This window comes from Stegodyphus dumicola, chromosome 2 (assembly GCF_044657685.1).
Source record: "Stegodyphus dumicola isolate Sdum_Otavi_A_Nest chromosome 2, ASM4465768v1".
In the NCBI taxonomy this organism is placed as follows: Eukaryota; Metazoa; Arthropoda; class Arachnida; order Araneae; family Eresidae; genus Stegodyphus; species Stegodyphus dumicola.
This window is the reverse complement of record NC_140769.1, coordinates 249,571,265-249,583,296: the sequence shown is the minus strand read 5'-3', so window position 1 is coordinate 249,583,296 and position 12,032 is coordinate 249,571,265. Positions and strand designations below refer to the sequence as shown.

The following is a 12,032-nucleotide window of genomic DNA, read 5'->3' as shown; positions in this document are numbered from 1 at the left end:
CCGTGGCCAGAACACTGCACGGTGGTGGTCTGTTTTCACGACGCCCTGTACGGTGTGTACCTCTAACGCCTGCCCATCGGAGAAGGCGTTCTCTGTGGTGCCGGGAACACCGGAATTGGAGAGACAATGAACGGGACGAGTACTCTTTACAGATGAGAGCAGATTCAATCTGAATAGCGATTCTCATCGCATACTCATCTGGAGAGAGCGGGGAAGCCGCAATTATCCCTCGAACATCATTGAAAGGGACAGGTACGGAGGTGGCGGTGTTTTCGTTTGGGGAGGCATCATGCTTGGTAGTCGTACAGACCTTCACATCTTCGATGCAGGTTCAGTCAACGGAACCCGTTATTGTAACGAGATTCTTCTTCCATATGTGCGCCTTTTTAGAGGCGCTATGGGTCCGCAGTTCCTTTTCATGGACAATGCACCATGCCATCGCACAGTAGCTGCCGAACAGCTCTTAGAGAGTGAGGATATTGAACGTATAGATTGGCCGGCACGATCTCCGGATCTCAATGCCATCGAGCATGTATGGGATTTTCTAGGCAGACGCTTAGCAGCTCGTACCTTACCACCAGTAACGATTCTGGAGCTTCGATTGGCGCTGCAAGACGAATGGGCAGCAATGCCTCAACAACTCATTGACACCCTCATTCTCAGCATGGGCAGACGCTGTGAAACCTGCCTAGCAGTCAGGGGAGATCATATCCCCTATTAAAGACCGGATGTTTCTTGCTGGACATCCATCACAGGGATGTTTCGGCCTTCAGTCGCATTGCGCTCTATGCTACTTTTTCAATAAAGCTTCTTTTTATCCCTCTGATTTCTCTTTTAGTAAGCGTTGCTTACATTACTCATGTCCTTGCATATTGGGGATCTTACGTTATTAAATGTGTTGATTTGGAAAGCTTTTGTACAAAGTTATATTGAAAAAACCGTCTCGTCCTTAATTTTTGCACACCAGTCTATGTTCAGTAACAGTTATGTTTCATAAGTAATTAAGAATTGTCAAGGAAAAATTTTAAGTGTGAATGCAATTGTTCTTATGTATGCGATTTCTATACTACTTAATATGCTTTGAAATTTAAGCAATATCTTAGTACAAATCATATATAAGTGGCACATGATTTCATTTTTACTCCTATATGACCAAGGATATTATGACAGCTAAAAAATAATTTTTAATGCATTTAATTAAAAATATATTACTTAACAAATTTATATATATATTAATGCTGCGACAAACTTCTAGGGGAGCTAGGGCACATCATAAGGATTAAGAATTGCATAGGAACCCTTGCCCGGAAATGTCGGGGGTTAAGTGGTAGAAGATGGGAAAAGAAACAAGAGTGATCAATTTGAAACATTTATTGGACAGAATACAAATGGTGTACGACAGCTTGAATGTTAAACAGATGCTCGAAGTTAGAACCATCAGACGCCAAATTTTGCTTCTTTTCCCATTTTCCACCTCCATTACCACTTATCCCTGACATTTCCGGATATAGGTTCCTATGCAATTCTTAATCCTTATGATGTGTCCTACCTCCCCTAGAAGTTTGTCGCAACATTTAAGGTGCACCTTGTATATATATTTCATTTTATACTTGTAAGTCTATAGAAAAGAGAAAAATAATAAAGAAAATACCACATCTGAAAGCAAGAAAATTACTCCCTCTAACCAACGTAACAATGAAATATGCATGACGTCACCTTCCATTCAAGATCTTTTCAATCCCATGGCATAAACTTACATAAATCCATTAAAATTTCTTTTTGATTCAGAAATCAGATTTTGTCATGACTTGAAATCATGGTGCTATTAACAATAATCAAACAAATCTTTTGTGCATGATAACTAAATAATCAACCAACTTTCGAAGGGGGGGGGAGTCAAAATTCATTAAAGTAAGCTGGGAATTTCAATAAACCTTCATTTAGAATATTGGTTTTTGATCTAATCAAAGGTGTTTATACGAAAATTGTGCGATAATCGTTTCGACTGCTAATCGAAGATACGTGAGAAAATCAAACTTCGAATTTTGAAGAAAGTTTTTGGGAAATATTGAATTGTCATTGCAAGTTCGTATGCTCGAAAAATGTTAAAAAACGTCTAGCATTGACAGAAAGGGGGGTCAAATAATATTTTTCCAATTTCATCCCCCCCCAAAAAAAGAGAAATCAAGTTACGTACTGTAATAATAACAAAAAGAGCTGAAATTTGTATTTTATTATACTCCGAATTTATGATGAAAATCATAAAAGAAACGCAAAAATTTCACAAAGTTTTTCTCTTTGGAAACTTACACAATCGGAATACACGACTACCGACTATTAAAATAGGGCCTCTTAACAAAAAATAACAGAATTTTTTGAAAACGATAGCCAATGCCACGATCAGTTGGTAATAATGCTTTTACGAATAACGATTCATTGGCAGGAGTACGAACGATAAATTGAATGAAATACACACTACAATATAACAACAATCTTTTATTTAAGTTCGAAACTTCTTAAGCGAAGTCTCCCTAACTTTTCACGTTAATATACCTTCATCATGCATGCGACTTTCCAAGCGTTACTACTGTACGAAACAAATTTATTTTCCAAACATCAAGCAAATAACCAGTTTCCAGAGCGCACTGCCATTCAATGCGACATAAGATCTTCAATTAATCTTTCACGTTATAATGGTATCTTTTCAAAAAACTAAGCAAGCGAAAAGCAATAAAAAAGTTTCGTAATAAATTAAACCTGTATTTTTTAACAACTCATCTAACTGATAAATTTAAAACAGGATTATTTTATCTGGGACACATTTTATGAACATATGTAGTGCTCTTAAAATTAATTATATGAGATTCCAATGCCTTATTTTATATATTTCGATAAAGAATTATTTTATTTATTACACCTAGTATAAATCATAATAAAATCAAACGATTCTGTATCATGGTATATTACCGAAATGGTGTAAATAGATATTTTACTAATTATATTTACCGATACTAATAATCAAAATTATTATTCTAAATAACAATAATTTTGAAAAATATAAATGCATTTTAAATTAGAAATATCAGATAAGTACATCATTTTATTCTATCGACTACACCAAAGCTATTAAGCCGAGAGAATTTTTTTACTTATACACAGAGAATTCTTTCAAAAACCAGCATCGACGGTTTCAGTTAATTTTGGTTTTAAAATATCCTTTTATAAGAAGGCTAAGACAAAATTCTTATAAAAGGATATTTTTGATGATCGCGCTACCGATATCCATAATGGATGTAGCAAGCTTTGTGAAACAGTCCTTTAAAGGACAGTCCTTTAAGTTTTTAAAGGAAAGTATTGAAGGAGAACTGAGATATATCAGTTTATTAATATCATGTAATGAAAATTAAAAATTGAATTAATATAAGAAGCTATTAGGTGAAATATAGGAAAAACAGTGCCTTAGTTCTCTTGAAATACTGTAACAAATAATTCTTTAAAAAGGAAACAAATGTGTACAACCAAAGTGTATTCTAAATTTTGTTTAGTAGTTTAAAAAATGTCCATTGTTTATAAAATATTCATCTGATAAAGTGGGCCTATTTTTAGTCCAAAGGGGCTTTGTCCCTGAAGGACTATTGTTTTCGTTCACTATAAATGCCCGTTTCACTTTTCAAACTGTTGCCCCCGGATGTTATATTTGAAGCATTATCCTGCATTATATTTGAAGAAATTAAATAATGAAAAATCTGCATAAATGTATGTATATTTCTCGCATAAACAACAGTACACAGAGCCATCGAATTTTGAATGACGTAATCCTACTGCGAATATAGGCATGTGGAAGCACAAATTTGAAACTTGGAATTTGTTTTATTATAGATTTCATATTTTGTAAAACTTTAACGTATTTTTGATTAACAAACTCAAGGATTTCAAAGCGAGCCATGGCAACGTTGTACAGAAAAATCATTTTTATCTCCAGCGCGCGAGACTCTGTATCGGAAATTTAAAAGATATGCTCAATTTAAAAACATTTTGCGACATTGCTCTTTAATTGAATTTTATGGTTTAAGTGCGAAGAACGTGATATTTAATAAATAAAGTAACAGACAAAATGTTTAAAATAAATAAATAAATAAAAAAAATAAATAAATAAATTTAAAAAAAAAATAAAAAAAAAATAAAAAAATCTGAAAAGTTTCAGATTTTAAATTACGTCCAAAGGGGCGTTTTTTTAACATTTTGTGTGTTACCTTTCTTTATTAAATATCATGTTCCTCGCACTTAAACCAGAAGATCCAGTGCAACAGCAATATCGCAAAATAGTTTTAAAACGAGCATATCTTTAGAATTTCCGATACAGAGACTCACGCGCTGGAGATAAAAATGTTTTTTCTGCACAACGTTGCCATTGCTCGCTTTGAAATCCTTGAGTTTGTTAATCAAAAATTCGTCAAAGTTTTAAAAAATAGGAAATCGATCATAAAACAAATTTCAAATTTGGTCTTCCACATGCTCATATTCGTTGGAGGATTACGTTATTCAAAATTCGATGACTCTATGTACCGTTATTTTATGACAATGTGAGAAATATACATACATTTACGCAGATTTTCATTATTTAATTTCTTCAAATATAATGCAGGACTAACATTTTATGGCAACAGTTTGAAAAGTGAACCGACATTTATCCGTCCGACGCAAAATCCAAAACGAAACTAATAGTCCTTCGGGATTCAAATCCCTTTGGACGTAATTTAGATTTTTTTTTTTTTTTTTAAATTTTCTTTTGTCAAGCTGTTACTGGTATAATTTGAAAGTAGATTTAGTTTGGTTTATTTAATTATGGCAAAGCACACTAGGGCTATCTGCGTAAGGGAAGAAATGCCTTCATGGAGGACTTTTTAAGGGAAACTGGCTCGTATACACGTTACACATGGGGAAAACCACGAAAACGCCCATGCAGCCAGCCCGTTCGCGGGATTCGAACCTCGGACCGAACTACCAGTTTTCAGCGACTTTACCGCTCAGCCGCTGGTGAGCCAATTTGAAAGTAGAAGAATGACTATTCGGCAGTTCACTTAGAATTAAAAGGACTTAGCCTTGCGCAATGTCACATTTGCCAGTTACTTGGCTGATAAACGGCATAAAAGCATAACTTAATGGTCTAAAAATATCTGAAAAGAGTATTCAAGATTCTAATGACTTCACCAAAGTCTGTCAAAATAATTTCTAAGAGAGATTAAGTTTTCATAATATGCAGATTATAACCGGACTTCATCTGCCTTGGTGCATTATTTAAGAAAACAGAATAACGTACGTATTATTTTTACATGTAATTTCGTTTATTATTCGCGCATTATTTAATACATTGTTCAGTATTATACAATATTAAAGCACATGGATGATTTACAGGTGAATAACAGAACTACTTAAACTACTTACTATACGAGAATCAATGCGCATTTTCAAAGCATTATTTCGTAAATGCCACACACATTATTTAGTAAACATAGATACTTGATTTCATACTAGGTACATGTCATATAAAAACATACAGTATAAAAAATGACCTCATAACAAGTTAAATAACACTACATCTGTTCGCCAAAAATAAAATTTTGGCAACTGACTCATCTTACGGTTTGTGAAAATGTTTCCGAACACGGAAATTCATAAAGCGCTCTTTGAATAATTTTTGAAGGCAGAACACAAGAAAAGAAGTAAGAGTTGTTTACGAACAAGATAGAAGGAAAATACAGCTGCTAAGAATCCGCTTAAACAACGCAGACACTTTTGTGCCTGAAGTGTACGGGCATCTATCTATATCAGCACTTGCTACTCGCGACACAGATTTCATCATGAATTCCGTCTCACGTTTCGTACTTCTACAGTAGTTTTTTCCGATTAAAAAGCTACAGCCGAAAATGATTTTACTAACAAAAATTTACTTTAATCTACAGATGAAATAATAATCTATTAATTATGCATATAATGTACAATGCTTTCAATCGTTCCATAACAGATAATTGGTTTACTACTAGTATAATATAAGGATCGCTAATTTACGTTCCATTTGATAAATTATATTCACAATGCTTTCCAGTCGTACAGTAAGAGATAATACAGTAAGAGATAATGCTTTCCAGTCGTACAGTAAGAGATAGTATTAGTTTAATACTTGGATCGCTATTTTACTTCCCACTTGATTGTTTATTTACATCTCCTTCCCCCCCTATATTAAATGTAATTCAGAATTATTCACATGTTAACTTTTAAAGCTATCCTTTTTGATACGTACTTACGATTTTAGATTTAATATGCTATTATATTCAAAACTGCATGAGTGGATCACAAATATTAGCCTTCTGTTAAGCTTCCCATACCGATTATAAAAATGCAAAGGCCAAATTTGATACGAATTATTTAACATATGTCCAATTTCGAGAGAAAAACTTAGCTGTATTAAAATATGGACATACCCATTATGTTAAAAATGAAAAATATAATTTAATATTTTCCTTAATTTCATTGGAATGCCTTAGTTTCTATGAAGTTTTTGCAGCAATTTTGTTTTCTGTTTGTATGTGGGGAGGAGGAAGAAAATCCAGTTAAAGTTTAGCGGCATAGCGATGTTGCAATTATCTTTAATAAATCTTTTCCGTCACTAGCATTTTGAAGTTCGTTCAATTAGGATTATACGTAAAATGTAGTATCTTGTATAATGTAACATGAAAGGCCTCAGAACTGCAAAGTAATGCCGGAAAAATAAATTACAGGGGTAAATCCATTTAAGTAAATGGCTGTCTCGCCAAATTGGTGAGATAGGGCTAAGCTGGCGACCGTTTTGGCGACTATTTTTTGTTGCCAAACTTGAAGCATAGATGATTTACGTGAACCATTTGGAGATATTTTGGCTCAATTGCTATTTAACTGTACGGTTAAGATCACGGTTTTGGCGATTAATTTTGACGCCAAACTTGGCGATAGTACAGTCTGATTCCTATGTAACTAACTGTATCCGATCCTATATAACTGCAACTGTGTATAACCTTCCAGGACTAGAACAAAGTAAAAGTAGTTCGGTGCGATTTTGCTCCACTTAACATAATTCTTTACTTAATTAAAAAATATATATGTAAGATAAAATTTTGTAAATCAAAATTATAAGTAAAATTAGCAATAGTCCATTAATTCCCTCCTCTCTATTCTAAAAAAGAACTGCGTCTTTTCCACATCAATCCATCTTGTATGGCTTGGTAACGCTGATGACATCACTTATTCGGAATCTAAACTCAAAATTTAGAGAACTAAAACCTTTCTAACCTAAACCAAAACCTTCTCTAGGTGAGTCTCCATACTGGATAATTGCGCATTTTAGCTTCAGCTCTCCTGCACTCAAGATGCTACTTCGCTCCTTTGCTTTGTCGTGCTGCTAACTATGCGGTTATCTACACTGTGATACTCTATATAAAAATACGAGGTGCGTATTGCGCCATGATCATGTGTGATGAAGAATACGTTTTGATAATTAGTTCGTGTCCAGCAATAAAAATTATGTTCGATTCAGCCACGCCAGTCTACAAGTCTCTCCTTCGGGTGTCATCTTTCTAATCACCCAGTTAAGTCTCTCCAAGTTTTAACTCAGAAAACCACCGCCAATCCGTCGCAGCTTTCTCGTAAGTCATCTTATTATATATATATATATATATATATATATATATATAACGAACTAAATAAATAAATGTATTATTTCCTTATTTGTCTCTAATTGTTTAACGTAATTCTCTGGTATTTAGCAAATCTCCTCTTTCCCCATCTATTTCGGCCAGTTATTCAAAGTTTATATATGGTTCTGAGAGAGTTTTATCCATTTACAAATGCCTGACTTGGTTGCACTTTACCTCCAGCCTCTCAATAGGCTCCGAGCCGATCTGGCTAGAAGCCCCACCTACTACATCATCTTTCCATGCTTCCAAATTATTCCTGACCATTTTGGTCGTTGAACTCATACGGCTCGCCTACTCTGATTAGCGCCACAATTTTTTTACGAGTAATTTCTCAACCAACCATTAATATGCTTTATCATTCCTTACCACCTTCCAACTGAACAGTAGTTTTCCATGCTGTTACGTCTTCACGGTTAAGTACGGACGTAATTTGGCATCTGAAAGACCTTTCTATGCACCATGAGATTAGACCTACGCTTTCTCCGTCAGCATCTCTCTTATGTTAGTCAAAATAATGCTGCGGCCATTTCCATGAATGTCGTTGAAAGCAAGATAGGGCTCATGTCCGACAGGTGCCTGGTTTCCATGAACACGTTCACCCAAATCTTCGGAAAATCGAAGGTACTGGAAATTTCTCGGCAGCCAAGGGAAAACTATACAAGATCAGAGTGAGCACAAGTTTTCAGTTAGCTCAGTATTGAGTATTGAGAGATCACTGTACGAGCTTACATATTTGAGTTTTTTTTTTTTTTTTTTAATTGACGTGTGTCTAACTCTCTAAGTAGTTTCAAGTGGTACCTACTGCTTGTGTTCTGTAACACTGAGAAGGGCTGAACAAGTAATTTTATGAAAAGTTCCAGAATTGTAAAGTGTTTCTTTTGTCAAAATAAATTTTATCAAACTATCGCCGGTTCTGCATGCATTCAATCCAATACGAACCCATACGTAAGTAACAATATATTACAATGAGCGTGATATTACGTTTAATGAGCGGTTAACGCTCATTAAACGAGTTTTCGCGTTCTAAAGACGATATAATGAATAAACGACGGAACGAAAATCGATTTAATGTACTCCCACAGTGAAACGTTTTGTGCCAGCAGTTGTAATGGATTGACCAATATGTAACGATATACTATAGCTAAAGCGGACGGCCAACCCACACACATACATAGCGTATCTCCTCCGGGGGGGGGATTTCTCACCAGCGGCTGAGGAGGAAAAAAAGGCTGAACATTCGTAATTCGGTCTGAAGTTCGAATCCCATCGAACGGACTGGCTTTATGAGCGTTTTCGTTGTTTTCCCCATGTGTAAATGCGTATACGAACTACTACTTACCAATATAGAAGATGCAGTGCTATACTAAAAATCACTCAACTAGACATGCCCATTGTAATTATCGGTAGTTTACATATACGGTAATTACGTACGAGATTTATTAAGTGTTTAAAGAGTGAAATTATATTAAATAGTCTGATAATCAAACTCCTTCTTCTCTCTTCAATTTCATTTATTAGAATACTCGATTATAAGACACTACTAAATTTCATAACCAAAAATACAGAACAAAAGGGAGGTTTATATACGGTATATATATATAGCTAAAATATTTGGAATTACTTCCCCCCCCCCGTTTAGCGGCAACTCTGCATTATTTCATATGTAGGAAAGAAGTTTAGATAGAGGAAAGGTTGGAGATAACACTCTCGAATGGTTGTTTAATTGCCATGGATTAAAATTACTATCATAAATTGTCTGCCTACGAAATCTTCAAAAAGAAAATGTCTTATATTCTGTGCTATACGTGACTATTAGAATATCCAGAAAAATTTTTATTAGCAAATTTCGGATTTCCTACATGAAAATCCCATTAGAAACATTAAATGGAAGGAAATGAATACTTACCTAAATCCCATTCGCTTTTTTCAAATTTACAGTTCTCTAAATCACATAAAAATTTCTTACGAATTCATCACTCCGTTCCAAAGAATTTCAGTAAAGGAATAATGTGAATGCGTTGTAAATTTCGGCAAATTGCAACGCATTCATAATAAGATATATTAAATCTATATAACCAACAAAACAAAAAACAGCCTTTAGATACTTTAAAACAGTGGTTTCAAACTTAAATACCATGCAGGCTGCTTGCACAATACGGAAACAACTGAAGGACCAGATTTTTTTTTTTTTTTTTTTAAACCGAAAGGGGACGTTAGTCCGGCGTATCATTTTTTAAACTGTTGCCACCAAATATTATTGCCCTGTATTATATTTAAAGAAATTAAATAATGAAGAATCTGCACGTTTCTCGCGCTGTGAAAAAACATCGGCACCCTCAGCCATCAAATTTTGAATAACATAGTCCTCCACCCGAACACCGGCACCTGGAAGCCAGAATTTTGAATTTGTTTTATTAATCTATTTCGTAAAACTTTAAACGAATTTTTGATTAACAGACATAACGAATTCAAAGCGAGCAGTGGCAACACTGTACGGGATTAAACATTTTCATCTCCAGCTCGTGAGACCGTCTATCGGAAACTCCAAATGTTGCTTTTAAATATTTTGCGAATTTTTATGTGGCAGAAGGCCCAACAACGTGTTATTTAAATATAGTAAAACACAAAATGCTAATAATAATAATAAAAGGTATGGAAAGCCATTTTAGTCAGGAAACTGAACACTGGTATGATGAACTGAGAAAAGACTGGAAGTGGCGATGTATACCAACACTTAAACATCGGGAATTCTAAACGCATACTGCTATGTTGCTTTTGCAGTTTTACCGTTAAACTATATATATCGTAAGTACAAAAATAATTATACTTAATAATAAAGCTAAAAAAGAAAAGAAAAAAAAAAGTTAGTACTTTGTAGAACGATGTAAAATAACTGTTAAAACGTACCATAATAAAATTCTGTTACAAGAGCATCAAATTTCATCAGCGCAGGACGAAATCTGAGACGAAAGAAGCCAGAAGCACTGTAACTGAAAGACCTGAAGTAATTTAAAAATCAAGAAAGTGGAACAAGTCAGATGATTTAATAATCATCGCATAACATTATCGAGAAAACACTCTTAACATGTTGTTTTATACAACTAGCTATAGTAGAATTACTGGTTGGAAAATAAAATGACTGCAAAAGATCGAATGCTAAACATAAAAAGAATTGTTTCATTTTAAAATGACGTTGACGCCGGTGACCGAGTGGTTAAAAAACCGTTGAATACTGGTAGTTCGCCATGGATTAGAACCAGAAGAATACGCTGGCTGCATGGTTCGCGTTCGTGTTTTCCACACTGTAACGTGAATATGAAGCAGTTTCCTTAGAAGGTCCTCCATGATGAAGGCATCTCTTCATTTAAGGTGACAGCTCTCGAGTGTGCTGTTAAATAATGTAACTTCAAAACGGCGTTTGCATCTAGTTTAATCACAGTCTCCGTTTAAACTAGCAAAATCATATGAAAGAAGACATCCTTTAGGGTAAAAAACAAAAGAATATACAAGAAATAAAAAAAAGTACGACCTTATTTCGCAGCAACACGAGAATTCAACAAGCTATATTTTCTTTTTAGAATATAACAAAGAACATGAAGCAACTTGCTGCAAGAATTTTCATTGTAAAGATATTATCCACGTCCATTATAGAAATATACATTTGTTTTCTACAATTAAACAAAACTATTTCATTATTATTCATGACAAACGATTTTTAGATAATTTTGTACAATTAAATCATAATAAATGAATAAAATTTCTGAACTTAATGTCTTTCACTTAATGAACTAAATCAGCTTCGCTATATGGCAATTTATGAAAAAATATATATAGAAATAGTTATTTTAATAAACTGCCAGTGAATTAAGCGTATCGTTATTATTGCTTATTAATATAATTATTTAAAGTTCCGCTGTTACTGCAACAAACATAATTAACTAGCACATCATACATAGAAATAACAAATTTTGCTTAATGAGACGTTTAAATACTAGATAAGACTAGTTTTAACTATTTCTTTTTCTCCCCCTTTCACTATAATTCACTGGAAGCCCGGAAAAGAATTAAAATGCAATTTCATTTTCCACTGTCAATAAATTTCCTTTCATTCCTCTAGTTTATGCTTTAAACTACAGATTTGTAATAATATTCGAGCACTGTTTCAGAACATAGACAACGGAGTTCATCATATACAATTCTATTTAAAATTTATATTCATTGGGGGTCTCAAAAAGATTAAAAGGCAATTTTACTTTCCTCTGTCAACAAATTTCATTTCATTCCTCTTGTTTTTGCTTTAAA

General features: G+C 33.9%; 1 protein-coding gene across 2 annotated transcripts in view; it reads right to left on the bottom strand.

The window, feature by feature from the left end:
• The window catches only part of LOC118193502 (poly(rC)-binding protein 3-like), a 135,056-nt gene that overhangs the window by 71,004 nt on the left and 52,020 nt on the right, over positions 1–12,032 (bottom strand). The window contains exon 2 of one of the 2 annotated variants that reach the window (XM_085812005.1): positions 10,638–10,729. The exons of the other annotated variant lie outside the window; for it this stretch is intronic. The gene's annotated coding sequence lies outside the window, so the exon portion shown is untranslated. The remainder of the gene's footprint in view (positions 1–10,637; positions 10,730–12,032) is intronic. 2 annotated transcript variants of the gene reach the window in all.